This window comes from Rissa tridactyla, chromosome 1 (assembly GCF_028500815.1).
Source record: "Rissa tridactyla isolate bRisTri1 chromosome 1, bRisTri1.patW.cur.20221130, whole genome shotgun sequence".
In the NCBI taxonomy this organism is placed as follows: domain Eukaryota; kingdom Metazoa; phylum Chordata; class Aves; order Charadriiformes; family Laridae; genus Rissa; species Rissa tridactyla.
In genome coordinates this window covers 191,409,572-191,425,764 of record NC_071466.1, presented here as the reverse complement: position 1 = coordinate 191,425,764, position 16,193 = coordinate 191,409,572, and the positions used below count along the sequence as shown (strand labels likewise).

General features: G+C 40.1%; 1 protein-coding gene across 2 annotated transcripts in view; it reads left to right on the top strand.

The window, feature by feature from the left end:
* Positions 1-4,431: 4,431 nt before the first annotated feature.
* Positions 4,432-16,193, top strand: part of TFEC (transcription factor EC) — a 73,407-nt gene continuing 61,645 nt past the window's right edge. For both annotated transcript variants that reach the window (XM_054225017.1, XM_054225009.1), the window contains exon 1: positions 4,432-4,565. The gene's annotated coding sequence lies outside the window, so the exon portion shown is untranslated. The remainder of the gene's footprint in view (positions 4,566-16,193) is intronic.

The window sequence follows — 16,193 nt, the reverse complement described above, 5'->3', positions numbered from 1 at the left end:
CTGGTGCAGCTGTTGGCTGCTTAAGTGTTACAGGTTATTTTCTGATCTCCATTATATCACTGTCTTTTTGAAATAACTTGAACAAAATTTATTCAGATTTTAATTTCAAGAGGACTGTATTTTGTAATTGTGAAATCATAAAGTAGAATCTTGAATAATAATAAAGTTAGATAAAAAGTTTCTGGTAAAACTCGTGGTATTTCATTTTGCTCTTAGTCATGTTTCTGAGAATAAGAATTATGTATGAAATATTCAAACAAAGGTATGATTTACCAGTGTATAAATGCAGTTATAAATATTATGCATGACCAGAGGCCTCCTCTGCTTCAAATGCACTCACACCGTTTGAAATAATGTTGTCACCAATCTTTGTGTAGTAGTTCTTTGCTGTTATATTCTATCAGGCAGATTCATCCATTAGAATACTTGCCTTATCCCTACCTTTGTCCATGCCATGGTCAAAAGTATTCTGGTTTGGAAAAGCTTTATTAGCACATATTCTAAATTGAATAGGTTTTTTTTGATAAATTCTAAGTAATACTTCTTAGATTTTTTATTTTTTTAATTTTAAATATTTGTACTCCTGCTTAGGACTGGGAACACTGCTACAAACCTGCTGTGACAAAGCTGTTGGAATGTTTGCTTCCCCCTCTCCCTGCTTCCAGCTGGTTTTGGTTGAGGTTCCTTGTGTAAATCTCAGTATGACTTAGACAATATATGAAACACTTTGAGACAGTTTCAGGATTGTTGTTCTTTTAAGTTCAAATCTAGTTTTTATGGAGACTTCTCAGCACTGAGGAAGTCTTTTCCGTTCTTTCACATTGGGACATGGATGCCATAAATATATCTATCGCCTTCACAATAATTAATGCTAAAGATGGCAAACAAACACTTAGTAAACTGCTATTTATTTATAATCTGCTATATTTATTTTAGTTTTGCCACTGTTGTGTATTGTTAAAATAAATTTAAAAAAAATACTTATATTGTGAAAAGCCATACTCACAGTGCCTCCTGTCACACATACAATTCAAGATCCTGAGTTGACAAAATGCTGGTTGATCTTGTCCCAGAGGTTCTGATACTTTTTCAGAAAAGTTGCTCCTCTTTTTGTATAATTTTACCTTCAAGTGAATAACAGGACTTTGGGAGAGAAGGAAAATCGTTATTAAAAATACACACAGACTTGATCAAAATAACTTTGATGGCTAGAATGATGAGAACAGTCATTCTTTTCCTTTGACAGGTATTTTTTGGTCTGAGATTTGAGGGCACCGATATTGATTTAGAAAGCTCTGTGGCTCAATTTTAAATGAAATGTAAAACTTTTCCATTTTCTCACCTATCAACCTCCATAAAAGAGCAGCTGCTCTTGCAGGGAAACGCGCTATTCTCACTTTGAGTATCACAATGCATTTATGATGTGGGACTTATCTAAACAGCTCCCCTTTACGTGGAAAGAAAATCTATCTTTATTTAGGGTAGGGGTTCTGATTATAGCAGCGGAATACGAGCCTGGATCCCAAGCTGGGATGTGGGATCTGGACCCCCTTGAGGTGCATCTTTTCCAGCAGTTTCCCCCTGCTTTGCTTCTCTCTCCTGGAAATGGCAATAGCAGAAGGCTGTTCCCCACTCCCCTTCCCTGTCTCCTGCAAGCAGCTGCACCCCTGGCCTTGACATCCACTCCTTCTCTTCTCCAGAGAAAAGGCAGCAAGATGAATGTGCCCTGGAAGTTGCTTGGACCCTTGTTGCCCACAGAAAGTTTACCAGAAACACACAGGGAGTTCATACTTTCTGCTCCTGATGGTGAAAATTACTCTTATGCACTGAAAATGGATTAGGTTCGATAGCAGAACTAACCATATATGGGAAAGGCAGAGGAAGAGGAGCCGAAGGACAGTCCTGTCTCTCAAAAACACTCAGTTCCTGTCTTTTAGTGAGAACAGGAACAACTCCAGGCTTTTAAGGACGTTTTAGCAGATGAGAATTAGAATATACCCCATTGTGTTGCTTTCTAATAGAAAGTGCATGAAGGCTGCAAAGGAGAGGGGAGTCTTGGTTGCTGAAGGTCAGTTCCTGTTTCAAAGGCTGACCTCCTTTGAAAAGAGGTCTCTCTGCCTAGTGTTCCCATAGGAAGGGACCCAGGGGCTGGATCCACGCTGGCCTGCGGTCAGGGAAGTGCTGAGCTTCTGTTCAAGTCAAGAGCCCTGAAAAAAAAGGCATTTCAGCATACCCTTAGGTGTCTTTGACTAAAAACCAGATGGTTTCTAAAGTAGGGTCTTCATTAGGCTGGTATTATGTGCCTGAATATCTCAAAGGCTGTAAACTTAGCAAAATTCAGATTCTTCTTAGGTGTTTTTTTTTAATCTTTGTTTGGTGCGGTTTTGTTTGGGCTGTTATCCACTGCACAGTGCCTTACTGGGTACTGGGACTATTATTAGAATGTGGGCTAAATGGGTCTGGGAGAGAAAATCATATTTTTTTCAAATTTTTAGACGCCAGAAAGGGAAAAGCATAGGATGGCTGTAATTAGACTCAGGAAGTGCAATCTGCGTTTCTGAGTTTTACCCCTAAACTGTGTCAAATACCAACTTTATTACCCAGTCTCTCAAAGATGATAATATTTACCAGGACAAAGCCTTTTGAGATTCTCAGGTGAAAGGTTTATTTAGCAGGGAATTGTTACAATAATGACATTTTAATTTAATTATTTCTCTAACAGTGAAAAATGGAAATATTCGTAGCTTGGGCAGGGGGGGGAGTTAGCCTCTGTTATCAATACTGTTTGTACTTTCTTGCAAAGTGTATTCCTTAAACAAATGAATGAGAAGTCACCTCTGGATCTCAGGGAAAAGGGTGGCAGAATGCTGGAGGGCACAGGGGTGCTGAACAAAGAGTTCTGATCAGCCATTTCTCGTGGAAATCAGTGAGGTGGAAGCCAGAAACAACAGGGAACACACCAGGAAGAATGTACTAGATAGATATTGTGTCTGCTAATGTGTCATCAGCCAACCAAGAAGAAAGTGACTAGTCCATCTCTCTTCTCTCCGCTAAGGACAGGCCTTCCATTTTTGTACCCTTTGCCACCCTGATCTCCTCCATGATGGTTTTTATATCACCTGCCAGAATTTTCTCTGGCTGAAGGTCCAAACAGGTTTTCTCATGAAAACAAACAAACAAACAAACAAAAAAGTTTTGTGAAGGTTGTCTTGTTTGTGGAGTTTTGAACCCATCTCAGCTTTTCAAGTGCCCCGTGGGGAGCCAGGCTGCCCCTGTCTAGAGCAGACAGAGCTCAGGCGAAGGCAACCAAGGTCCCACAATTATTTTTTTTTTCAAGTTTTGCAATGCTGTGAGAATAGCAATGACATTGTCAGCAGCTTTAAGAGAAAGCAGCTCTGTTTCAGTGTCCGAGGTGGACAGTGTCCGCGTGTTTTATCTCTGTCTGCTGGTTTTGTCCCTGTATAACTTTTGTCCATACTGGACCTCTCTCTTGCTTGGTGAGATCAGAGACACTATTAACTTCTTCCAGTATTGTTAAAAAAAATTGTGAGCTGCTATTTGAATCTCAGCCCCCTTGGCTTTTGATTTTGTGCAATGCACCAAAAACTTGAGTGTGAGTGAGACCTTCCAAAGTGTTTTAGCATCTTTCAACCAAAGAATAATTAAACCAGGAAAATACTGCGCTAGCTATAGCTCATCTGTCATTGCTTGCGTATCCCAGTTCTTGCCTCTCATGAAACGTTAGATGAATCCTTTACTCTAATGTTACACACATACGGTGTAAGAGAAATGGGTGTTTTCCAAATATTACTTGGGGGTGTAACTCCCAACTTTGAAAAGCATTTGAATCTGAAGATTCAAATATGCCCATCATAGTTACAGCAGTTGTAAAAACTGTCCTTAAAAGAGACAAAATTGCCTCCCTCAAGGCTTTAGCATATAGGCACTACTTTAAGGAAAAAATTAAAAAAAAGGCTTAGGGGACTTAGTGTGATTTCAAGTTATTCATAATTTGGAGGAAATCGTTGCATTACAAGAGCCTATCCTGATTACAGGATTTTTTAATCTCAATCCAAGATAAACACATCTTCAACACCACATACACCTGAGCTGCCCTTTTAAGTACCCAAAACCTTGATCCATATTCAGGGCTTTTTTTTCTTGAGTCTCCCTGCTGTGATGAAAGAGTCATCTCATCTCGTATTAATTTTGTCTCGGTACATGCTATAGCTTTTGGGGCAGGTTTTCTCGTGTATTTCTGAGAATTTGAAAGCTGTTAAAGTAATAGCTAAAATTTCCACCTCACTTCCAAAAAGACATGTTTTGTTTGTGAGAGGAAGGTGGTGTTACGCAAACTCTGCCGTGAGCAGTTGTCTTTAACAGCCATCGAAAGTCAAATATAGAACCAAATTTCTAGTAGTTCCTTAAGAGGCGAACTTTGTCCCCACCCTTCATGGGAAGGGAAGCAGGATCTGTGAAACCCCCTGGTGCTTGCTTCCCTCGGCATTACTGACCTCCAGCCAGCCGGCCATGTCTGCCACCCCCGCTATGGGTGAGGAGCCGGGGTGAGTATGGGGACAGGCAAGTACCTGCCTCCAGGGATCATTCTGCTTCTTGGAAGTGGGGAAGACTAACTAGCAGGGTCTAACCAGGGTTCAGGGACCACAGGAGTGGGTGCAGGGCCTCATAGTGGCAGTGACAACCTTGTGGAGAGCCTGAGTGCCCATCCCAGCCTGGGGGGCAGCATCCCGCTTCCCGGAGGGGGTGTGCGAGAGCGGCAACTGCACAACAGGGCTTATTTGTGTACTCATTAATAATTGATTTTAATGCTCCTATTTTAACTGCCATTGAACTTGCAGTGTATTTTTTTGGCACAAACTGGTTGCTTAACAAGATATTTTCGATGCCATCTGGATTTGGACCGCATTACAATGAAATTATTGTACTTCTATAGCCATAGCATTGCACCATAGCTACCCGGGTCTAAGTTAGACCATTAACTTAATAAACTGCTTTCTGAGAAGACAAGGAGATTTCATTTCCCTATTTTCTAAAATTAAATTTGTTGTACTATATAAAACAGTCCATGGTCTTTACTGCTTATTTACACAAAGCTTCTGTTGAATTCAGTGCAAGTTTTGCTGGCAAATTCAGAGCAAGACTGCATTCAAATAAAATTTACGTCGCACCACTCTTTTCCACTATGCAGTTTACCCCTTCCCCTCATCCATTTTGTATTTAATTATGAAATAATTTTAGAACTATGGGGACTTTAACAATCATGTGTGTACAGATGTTAAGTCCATGTACATAGATGTATAGACAGCTATATGCATTCATAGTTAAATTCTCCACCATGAAAACTCGATTCTAAATATAGACAATTTGACCCCAAGGAAAAGGAAAACAAAACCCCCTGATCTAAGGAAAAAACCAATAAGACCCCTCAGTCCCCCAAATCTATAATTACTATTTGGTATCTAAAAAATTTAGTTGTACTTGGTCTTTTTGCCTCCACGGTCATGGACAAAGCTCTCAAATTCAGATGTCCAAAATGTAGATGAATTTTCAAAGCCTGAAAGTGATTTAAGAGCATGGGCTACAATAAGATCAGTGGAGACTGGCATTCTTGAGTCACTTTTTTGTTTCTCACAAGAATATCCTGAATGTATAATTTCACATCAAAGTCAGTGCGTTCCTTCCAATGCTGAGGGGAGCAATTGACTTTTGGAGAGCTACTGTGGCAGCTGACAGGACTGAGTACTAATTTAGATGCCTAATTTTAAACCAAGGTAAATTACAAAAAATCTGACTGATTTATCCCAAGTCATATTATAAAACTTCTCCTAGTTAGCTCTTCTTATCTGGGTTGTTCTGAAAATTTGACAGCTGGGCTAAGTCAGTTCTCAGTGTGGAGAAACAAGATCTAACACAGAGCAATCAACCTACCTGTTTTAGACATAATCAGGACACAACTCTCTAATTTAATCCAAAATCCATATTCTGGAACTGATGTGCGTTTGTATGGAAGAAACATAGCAAGAAAAAAAAAAAAAGGTAACCAGGTTAGATTTGAAGCAATTCTGTTCTCTTCAAATTGACCTACTGCATGCTCCCCAACCTCAAGAATGCCCAACACCTTTGCTGAGTGGAAGAAGGCAAATGTGACCACCAGTATTGGGGAATAACACCTGCTTACTAGAGATGCACTTACATACTCTGCTCTAGGGTAACTGGTCATGTTGGGTTAATGCAGGTGTGAAGGTGTACACAATTGTAAATGCAAATGAATTTAAGAAAACAAAGGTGTGATTTTGAAGTGTCTAATGCAGGTCAGTAAAAGGCAAGGTTGCCCTTGAGCTGTGTTTTGCCCTGGTGTTGTGTTTTAATCCATTGCTCTAAGTTGCTTTGCCTTTATAGAGTTGTACTTCCAGTGCACAAGACAGTAAATTTCCCTAGCATTTGCTTTCCCTGCACCAAAAGAGAAAGGGAACATCTCTATGAGGATCCTTCAGCACAAATGTATAAAAGGGTTGAGTCACCAGAGCACCGCAAAGCTACCTTGAAGTGGTGAACCAGTGGGCAGAGGCCCAGGACTTGTTTCGTGGTCATTCTCTTACTTTTGGCAGCTTCTTGGGACTGTAGCAGTATGTTGCCCACCTAGATGATAGGTAATCAGCTGGGCTGGGTAATGTTGTGGTCACATCTGTCTGTAACTGGCCTTGTTCCAATGGGATAAATCCTGCTGAGTTGTGCACGCAGGGGTAGCAGCACACGGCTGCAGGCTGTTGTCAGCACAAGGCTGGGAACCGAACAAACCCTTTCCTGCAAGCGATAATTATACCACGGTTCGGTAAAGAAGCGGTTGCAAAACCAGGCACAGCCAAGCGCAAAATAAGCTTGCTGATCAAGCAGCCGTACCCATTGGGATCTATTAACTTTTCATCCTGGCAGAGACTATATAGGTGTGTTCAAAACCTGTTGGTTTGATGTTTCTTCAGGAAAAAGTTAAGTGTGGGCTAAGGGAAAGCTGCTTCTCAAGTCTTAGGCTACACATATTGTAGAAAATACTCGTCGTTTTCCTGAGTTATGCATGGTGTTTCAAAGCCTCCCTTCTTCAGAGGGTATTCAATCCAGCTGCTGTCCTTTGCAGAAGTGGAATCCCCCTCTTCACCTCCCTGTGTGGCTGGGTGTGCCGCAAAGCCTTTAGGGATGAAGCGAGATATCACAGCAGAAAATAATTTTCCCCTTTTTGGGTGTTTAATGAATTGTGACTTTGAAATGAAGAGTAAACCTGCTCAACTAAAGCAAATCCATCCAAATTCAGATAAAACTTTACTTAGGGTTGTATTAAGCGTCTAAATGGCTACACTGGATATAACAAAGGGACTTCATCTGCTCTCATGTCCGTACCCGGAAGTCGTATGTCTTAGCTGGAGCTGCTAGTGCCAGGTTGCCTTCATAACAAACAGAGCAGAGGAGTGAACTCAGGAGACCTCTGTGCAATCCTCAGTTAGTTGTCTATGGTCCGTGAAACAAATCACCTCCTGGAGATTTCTTTCCAGTCAGAGGATCATCTCAGGTAGAGGTGTCTAAGTCTGAAGTGTCTAAACTTTGGAGTCCTGTCAGGTAAAACTGCATGGCAAGAAATAGGGTTTGCCTTGAAGAATTTAACTAGGGAAGGCAGGCAAAAAGGCAGCAGAAGGACGGCACAGAGAGGTGGCAGGAATTGACCAGCATCTTAGTCATTGCGCAGGAACACACTCTTGCTGTCCTGAGACAAAGTTCTTCACCATATGTCTTGAATCCATTTCAGTCTAGTGTATATTATTAATTTTGCCATGTTCCTTCAAACTTCCTTGTTAAGTCAGAATCTTAAGCAACAGCTGAAAGCCTGAGGGTGGGGAAAGAAAGAAGGAAGGATGAGAGGAGACTTCTCACACTTCACAGCCTAATCCGAAAAAGGAAGTGCTGAAAGTTTTGCAAGATAATCAGACCCTCAAAATAAGGTTCAGCCTGGTTTGTAGCCAGTTTCACGGATGCAGTAAGCTAAACGCAGTTCCATTGTAAACCAGTTTTGCAATGGACTTTACTGCAGCTGCTTTCACTTGTACTGATTTGAAAATGGCCAAATAAACACAGAAAAACTTTTTTTTTTTCTGATTATTATATAAACTGATGAAGATTGTGCTGTAAGTGAAAATTCACTGAAAATCTACAGCACAATCTACAGTTATGCGCTGGAACTGTGGAAATACCTTTCAGATCACTTTGCACTTTTTCTCTTCTTAATTTCCATTGGTGAAATGTAATCAATATGCCTGATAAGCATGAAATATTATTCTAATTTTGCTTTTTACAGAAATGCAATTGCTTTAGCTGCATCATAGATGGTGTTTGAATGTAAATACAAGGGTCCAGTGTACAATATTGACAGTCTTCAATATTAGATGTATTCCACACTGGGAAAAAAAGGAGGGGAAACAAAATGAAAATAGTTTCAAAACCAGACAAGTACTGTGTCCAGTTTTGTGCCCCTCACTACAAAAAAGACATAGAGGTGCTGGAGCAGGTCCAGAGAAGGGCAACGAAGCTGGTGAGGGGTCTGGAGAACAAATCTTATGAGGAGCAGCTGAGGGAGCTGGGGTTGTTCAGCCTGGAGAAAAGGAGGCTGAGGGGAGACCTTATCGCTCTCTACAACTACCTGACAGGAGGCTGTAGCCAGGTGGGGATCAGTCTCTTCTGCCAAGTAACAGGCGACAAGAGGAAACGGCCTCAAGTTGCGCCAGGGGAGGTTTAGACTGGATATTAGGAAAAATCTTTACACTGAAAGGGTTATTAAGCATTGGAACAGGCTGCCCAGGGAAGTGGTTGAGGCACCATCCCTGGAGATATTTAAAAGACGGGTAGACACAGTGCTTAGAGATATGGTTTAGTGATGGTTTTTGTCAGTGTCAGGTTGATGGTTGGACTAGATGATCTGAGAGGTCCCTTCCAACCTAGGCGATTCTGTGATTCTAATTCACCACCCAACAGAAACATGAGTGAAATGGCAGACTCAAAAGATGAGAATTAGGAATGACTTGTAGAATGAAATAAAAAGAAGGATGTTTGTAAAATTTTAAAACATCAGCATTCCAGATGTTTAGTTCAACAAAATTTAACCTGTCAATCAAGTACATTTTGCCTCCCTGTTCTACAATGGGTCTTCTAATGAAAAACTTCAGTGTTCTTTTTCATCTTAACTTTCCTTAATCTTCAGTTTCTGGGCTTGACATCTATTTAAAAAAAAAAAAATGTCTAAAAATAGGGCAGTGAAATGTAATGACTTTGAGCAATAATGGCATGACTCAGACTACTTTTTCTTAGAGTCCACTGTCAACTCAAACTCAGAGTGGCCTCTGTTCAGTTTTAATTGCTAATGTTAGGCTATCTTTCTTGCAGGACTTTGGTAAAGACAGCTGAAATTTTGATTGTATAAATTATGATGCCATATAAGCTTTAATTAAAGGGATCCAGATACTCAGCTACTATATCTCAGGATTTAATGAAATGAGTTATAGTAAGTCATGATCTCAGCCAGTGTGACCAGCATACAAAGAGGAGGATGGTCATTTACCTTACTCATGTGAGATAACTCCAAGACCATATAATTGACAGCATCTGTATCTCATTGGCATTAATATATTTAATGATGATAAAACAAAGCCTTTCCACAGCAGCATGGGAAATTTTCAAATTCTTTTTCTGTAAAAGTTGCTGGATCTTTGGGGTAATGTAATTCCCACTGCTGGTGTCTGGGTGTTTGAGACCCCACTCAAGGAGGGGTGTCTCAAGGTGGGTGGTGATAGGTGTGAGGCTGGTACCACACAAGGAGGAGCTGTTTTCCAGTCTATTTAGGGAACCACAGGCAGCTGGGATTGACTCTGCCACGTCTGCCAAATGCCTCTGGGTGTTTTCTGCTCCCTCTCAGAGTGGATGACGTTGGGGTTGCTGCTCAGAGCATGCATGAGCTGTTCATCAGGTGGAAAGTAAGTTATTCTTTCTAAAAAGGTTCACTGAGAAAAGCCAGAGGTAAACACTTGCTGTCTCCCCGAGGAGTAAATAATTCTGGAAGTGCCTGTGGCTCTCACAGGTCAAGCGAGTGTATGTGTTACTTTAGTGCCTACAGATGCTTGATCGGGTCTGCAGCTTCTCGTGCTTTATACTGAAGTCCTTGAAAAAAGATCTCCAACCAATTATAAATACCAACAGGAATTTTAATTTATCTTTGTAGTTATTGACATGACAGCAAGTTGAAATACTTCTACTTTTTAACCAAACTGAATTAATCAAATTTATCCTTTTCTTCATGATGGCGCATGACTTCTGTTCATTCTGCAAAATGCTCAAAGGGTTAAATTAAAGATGAAATAGAACACGGTAACATGCAGGAGAGCATCCCCCTCCTCCAAGTCATGTTTAAATGATAGAAAGCCGTTCTACAGGGTTAGAACCAAACTGTGGGTTTCCTGTTACATTTAATAATGTAACCTCATACATAATGATAAAACTTAATTCTTGTAAATTCAATTTTTGGAATCACTATAATTATTTATGTCATAAAATAATTGAAACGATTTGTTTTCTGTTTGTTTGAATATTGTTTAAAGTTGACTATTTTTATGCACAAACATCTTTCTATCAATTTTTTTTTTCACAGGACTTTAATTTTAAAGATCTTCTTTCCTTTTAATTCTATTGACTTCATTATTTTTCTCCACATTGCTATTTCTGAATTCATACCATTGTAATTAGATTTATTTTAAATGTTAGCTGAGGAGAAATTATTTTACATTTGTATGTTAGAGGGCTGTGCCAAGAGCGTGTGACAATGAGGACAACCACAATTTTGTATTTGGAAAATGTCAACAACTTTATTAAATGAAATTAAATAAGATAGCTTCAGAGAAATACATATTCAGCAGCTACTGAAGGTCTGGAGTACCAGTACTTTTTTGCTCATTTTTGTCAAAGAGGTGAAAGAAAAACTGTCAAGGAAGTTAAAAATATCATATAAATGTTGTTATTTAAGATTTTTGAACACAACTTTATATGCCCATGGAATTCATCAACACAGATGTGGAGGCTTTGTGCAAATGAGGAATATTCATAACTGAATGTTATGGAACATTAAAGTAAAGCATCTTCGGAGAGCACCTATTCAGAACTTCGTATTTCATCATCACTAACTTTCAGCTGGAAGTTGCCAGTCACTAACTTTCAGCTCAGTGAATCCCATCATTATTTGGATGGTCTGTATTGCTATTATCATGATCATATAATTACCTGAGAATGGAAACCATTTGAGACAAGTAGATACATTTTTTCTAATTTTTATGTTAGCTTAAGCTGCCTAAACTGAGTCTGATTTGCCCAAACATGATAGGAATTCAATGTTAAGTGACCAAAACAAACTCTGATTAGAGATTTGCATATATATATTTAATTCATGAGACAGGATTAAAACACAGACCCACAAAGGTGCCTAGGGTATATTTAGGAATCTATTGGCTTCCACAAAAATTAAGTATTTAAAAAGGAGTGATCCAACCGGGACATGGAATAGAGCTCTCTTGTTCTGATGATGGGACATGACAAACACACTGCTCTTCAAATTACACTAATGTCTCCAGAAAATATAATTACAACTGGTGGAAGTGATATTTCAACTACTCCTACAAAGACCAAGATAATGTAATGTGATAAGAACTAATAAATTGCTGAACTATTGCCATCCTCATAAAAACTGACAGTGGGATTGAGAGTATGCACGAGAGCTCAACAAAGCTGGGTAGTTGCTGTACGTAGTATCCAAAGGAATCCTCATAAGTCTGCATCAAACAGTCGTGCTTCTTTTTGAGTGGTAAAGATCAACACCTGGCTCCTCTTGCTGCTGACTCTCACGTTTCCTTAAAGTACTTGTGTCTGTACAGAACATGAAGCTGCACCTGCATCCAGGACAAAGGAGATTCAGAGACTGATCCTAACTTTGTTCTCCTATAATGGCCTTTGTGCTCTTACTTGAATGTCAACATTATGTTCTGTTGGGGTTTTTTGAAGTGTGTGTATTTTCAGGTTTAGCAGGATTAAACCAAAACAAAATCTAATGAATACTATCATGCAATTCATGTTACAAGTCACTTGAATCTATGAGAGTTAGTGTGCTAATTAATTTAAATTTGACTAAGAAATTCGAAACACCCTCCCCAAGTTCATGAGCAGATGTCTAGGATAGCAGAAACATGTATTTAATGCTAGCTTTGTGTCCCATGTCTGCACATGGTCTTTGATGCCTGAGCTAAGATTGTCTTATGTCCAGACTTCCCCCTCTAAGCTCACATTCAGAAACCTAGACAGAAGTGTTCCTGAGAGCAATTACTGTCTATGATATTTTGTAGCCCATATAGTTTACCATGGTGGTGATTTTCCATACCTATAAGAAACAGTTCATTTGCACTGAATGTCCTAAAGAAATAGTGAAACATAACTCTCAAAGGACATGAGTTTGAATATTTTGTTCCATCGCATGTGTGAAGTGCATAGATCCTCAACAATCAAGAAGTAGATGAAAAGCGGGACATGACCCACTAGTGTGTGTTCACAGCCCAGAAAGCCAATCGTTTCCTGGGCTGCAACAAAAGAAGCGTGGCCAGCAGGTTGAGGGAGGTGATTCTCCCCCTCTACTCTGCTCTCGTGAGAACCCACCTGGAGTCCTGTGTCCAGCTCTGGAGTTCTCAGCACAGAAAGGGCATAGACCTGTTGGAGTGGGCCCAGAAGAGGGCCGCAAAGACGATCAGAGGGCTGGAGCACCTCTCCTGTGAGGACAGGCTGAGAGAGTTGGGGTTGTTCAGCCTGAAGAAGAGAAGGCTCCAGGGAGACCTTAACGCGGCCTTCCAGTACCTAAAGAGGGCTTATAAGAAACATTCAGACAGACTTTTTAGCAGGGCCTGTTGTGATGGGACAAGGGGTAATGGTTTTAAACTTAAAAGAGGGCAGATTTAGAATAGATATAAGGAAGAAATTGTTTACGATGAGTGTGGTGAAACACTGGCACAGGTTGCCCAGAGAGGTGGTAGATGCGCCATGCCTGGAAACATTCAAGGTCAGGTTGGACGTGGCTCTGAGCCACCTGATCTATTTGAAGATGTCCCTGCTCATTGCAGGGAGACTGGACTAGATGACCTTTAAAAGTCCGTTCCAACACAAACCATTCTATGATTCGATGAAGTGATGTCAGGATTGTTATTACCATGTGTTAGTCGATGTCCTGCCCCATGTATAACACATGCTGAAGACTAACAATGTGCTTGCATCCTGTGAAACTCCACAATGGAGAAGAAAATCTCATTCCCATTGTGGTCTGTTCAGTCTGTTCATTAAGGTTGAAGTAGCACTTGAAGATTTTGTGTCTTTTTTTCACTGTGTAAGAATTTAAATAGTGCTTCACCAACCTCAGAGTGTTGATTACATGAGGTGGCTCTGTGTACTTACTTCGGCTATTTGGGTGTGGTTTATTTTGATATGTCTTATGCTCTTTAAAGCTGTGTCTTGTAGTTTTCTTAGTTGTCATCATCGACTAATTCATAGGGCTGACTCCTCCTGCCCTGCTCTGAGAGAGCTTTTGATGTCTACAGAGTCCTACTGATAGAAAAGTGGTGAGAGTGAGCAGGGAGCTAAGCTCATAATTTGAAGCACACAAAGAAGGCAGACTTTTGTCTCAATTCGAGGGAAAAGCTAATTTAGAAATATCAGTAATCATAATAGACCTCACTTTTTCATTTCAGGATATAAAAAATACATGTTGAAGCCAATAAGATTAATTAATATAATGAGATGAGAAACTCAAGTGCATGGAGAGTTTTGAGATAAACTGCAAGTTTTTTATTCTACTTTAAAAGCTCTCGGTGTCTTTGCCCGTCTAAAGGAAGGCATGTATGAGAAACAGAGAGCTACATACATATGTTTTTGTATATTATATATATACTGTCTATAAATTACCATTTAAGATTATGATTTCAGTTACTCATTCTTTACGGAACAAAAAGACGTGAAGGAGATTTTCTCTTTTACAGTTGAGTAAAGGCCAGCTGGGTCGACCTGCCCTACAACTTGGTCGTCTCCCGTTGGGGGATCTGTTACCAGTGCCAGGGTAGAGCTGGATCTGAAAAGATGGCCTGTACAGGAGGAACATTTGTGGAAAGGGTCAGAATAAGAGACAAACCCATCAATAATAATAGACACTTTCATTTATAGAGAATTGTTTATTAGATTTTTTTGGTATGAATAGGATATTACATCATGATGTCATTGCCATTTAATTCAGTTCACTCAGTCGCAAGGAGGAATTCTGATAAGTGTGTAAGATCTAATCAGAAAAAAAATATTAAATTAATCTTCTGAATATTCTAAATGTCTGTGCTTTTGCTCTGTGCTCAGGGACAGAACTCTCATTTGGAAGAGAGGGTGGAGGGGGAAAGGGGTAGCAGATGTCTTCAAGTTAGGCACTGCCTGCTCGGCTGCATGGTATCTACACCCCTTTATCTGTCTGAATTCAGACAAATTAATGAACTCATCTATATATAAATATAACTAAAATCAAATAAATTCACCTCAAAATGAAAAACACCCTTTGCAGGGCAAGTGAGACTGCCAGAGACAGCCTTTTTCATAAACAGCAGCTTATCCGCCCTGCTTTCCCTAGAAGAATAGGAGCCACACTTAAAAAGGAGTCACTGTGCCTTTGTATGTTTACCGTACCTCTTAGATACATTTAGGAACTGTATCCCTTTGATATACTACTTGCAGGAATGTAAAACTTCACATAACTTTTCGGGTCTAAACCAGCCCATAAATGGACAACATTATTTTTTTGGTCCCGGTCTCACTGAGTGCTCTTGTCTCATAATTCCTACATCGACAGAGACAGTTCTACAAACCTGCTGTAGTTTTGAAAAGTTACCTGCAGATATTAACTAGTCCTTAGCCCCATAGTCCTGCTGTGCAACTGCTGCATGAGGCTGCGTGGGTTGTAGAGGTGAGCCCTGGTAATTGAACAGCCGGTGTTCCAGGTGGAGCCTGAGGTGACATGCAGGTGTTTGCGGTGCCTGGCTGCCTTCTTCCTACATCTCTCTCACTTTCATGAACAACACAATTCACACGCAATTATTTTTTTTTCGGTTAGAAAAGTTGAACAGTTGGTGCCAGCCTACATAATGGCTGGCTATTATAATGGTGTCTTTTTTTTTATTAACAAAAGCACTCTGAATATTCATAAAAAGTTGACGTTATTTCATTAGCTGTTGCAGGTGTATGGGTAAGCCTGCTGAAGAGAGTATCATGCTCTCTGCTGGATATCCGCCTGAATGTTTCTAAAACATGACTTCCCACGAGCACAGAGGACCATATAGCAAGGCAATTAATAGGCAATGAATGTGTATTCCCTGTCTCTCGTTCCTGCTCTCTTTCTTGTTAGTTCAGAGCTGTATTTATTATTACTTCTTTCATAAATCTGTGAGATCCTAATCAAGCTCTCCAACAGATAGACAGAAATGGGTGTTTGTCAAATTTCTCAGCCCTTTTGAATTCCTCAGTTTTAACAAAGATGTTTTTATATATCGGATTTTTACCAGTATTACAGAAACAGGAATTTCAGAGTTTATTTCAAAATCAGAGTTGCACTCCAGGAGCTCAAAAATTTTCAGTGATGTTCAAAAAGCAGGAAAAGTGCCACATCGTAAAACTGCTGGTTATAACTATTGGTTGATTGTGCCTCCTGAGCAACCTGTGACACGGGGCAGAGCCTGAAATTTTGTTCTGTGTGTGTGAAATGTATGGGGTGAGGGATTTCTGGTATATCACGGGCTGTTAGGAGTGATGTAGCTGCTGAGTGTGCATGCAGTGAACATGCATGGATCAAGCAGGTTGCAGGTGGTGGGCTGCCAAGGTGGCAGGAGGTGGATATAAGTGGTGATGATGGGCTGGAACCCCATTTCATTCCTTAGTCGTACTATACCACCACTTCTCTGTGCTGCTATAATGCAATAAATAAATAATAATAAGGTATAATGGGCAGCTTTGGCCTGCTGACATTTTGAAGTAGTATAAATGGGTGGAGAGCTTGTGATGAGAGAGTTAGGATGTGCAAAAATCAT